Raw genomic sequence first — 1,299 nt, forward strand, 5'->3', positions numbered from 1 at the left:
CGGAGGGGCCGAGGAGACGGGGTGAGGGACAGACGCAGGGACGAAGGAGGGAGTCGGAGGGGAGACCAGGGAAGGGGACGAAGGAGCTGGAAGGGACCCTGGCGAGGGCAAGGAGAGAGGGGGAGCCGCAGCAGACGGCGACGTCCTCCGACACGCCAGAGCGGGAGGACCAGCAGGCGAATGAGGAGCCGCCGTCGGGGGGCCCGCAGGCAACCGATAAGACGCCGGAGGAGGGACCGAGGCAGGGCGACGAGGCCGCGGAGGGGGACCCGCAGACGACAGCCGACCCGGAGGGCCAGGACCCGCAGGTGCCGACCAAGCCCTAGCGCCGGCGAGGGAGGGCGAGCCAGGGGGCTGGGCGGGTGGGACCCCAGCCGTGCGTCTGTGTCCTCTCCCCTTATGGGACACAGACATAAGGACCTGCGGCCGGGGTCGGGCTCGTCGGGGTGAGGGTACCAGAGTCACAGGGGGAGAAGGGACTGGAGTGGGGCCAGGGACTGGAGCTGCAGGCTGCAGAGGGGGCGCCTGCCCGGGAGCTGCAGGCAGGGAAAGCGCCTCGGACGTGGGCGCGGTAGCTGCAGGCAGCGGAGACGGCTGCTCGGGCTCTGGGGCCGCAGGGGGCACTTATTTTATTATATAAAATAAGTGTCACACAACCGGGGTGACATGCCTTGCCTGCTTGTGGGATGAGGAAGACTCAGGGACTGGAAATGGGATTAAAACTGAAGATGTGCTCATTCCTTTGTGTATTTACAAATTTTCCTTCCGTCAGACATGAGGAGTTTGCTGCTATATTTGGCACTAATAGAGATTCTGATGCTGCTATTTTTATTGTCTATTAGTTTGTTATTATTTACAAGTTCTGTTGTGTTTTTGCATTTTTCTCTTCTGGTTAATTAACTGCTGTCTGTTTGCTGTGAAGTATGAGTGTGGTGAGTAAGACTCAGGGACTGGAAGTGGGATTACAACTAAAGATAACATGCTTATTCCTTTTTGTATTGTTTACAAATTTCCTTCCGTCAAACATGAGGAGTTTGCTGCTATATTGTGCACTAACAGAGATTCTGATGCTGCTATTTTTATTGTTTATAAATGTGTTATTGTTTCCAAGTTGAGTATTCAATAAATGCTAAATTGAGAAATTTTGTGTATCGTTTGTTATTATTAGTGTGATATTTTACCATGCAAATAGAGGGGAAAACGTCCAATTATCGGCCAAAAAAAATCAGCAGCATATATCGGCCATCGCCTGACCCTTGACTTGAAAAACCCATATCGGTCGACCTCTAGTAACAGTAC

The sequence above is a fragment of the Brienomyrus brachyistius genome, unplaced genomic scaffold (assembly GCF_023856365.1).
Source record: "Brienomyrus brachyistius isolate T26 unplaced genomic scaffold, BBRACH_0.4 scaffold248, whole genome shotgun sequence".
NCBI classification, from domain to species: Eukaryota; Metazoa; Chordata; class Actinopteri; order Osteoglossiformes; family Mormyridae; genus Brienomyrus; species Brienomyrus brachyistius.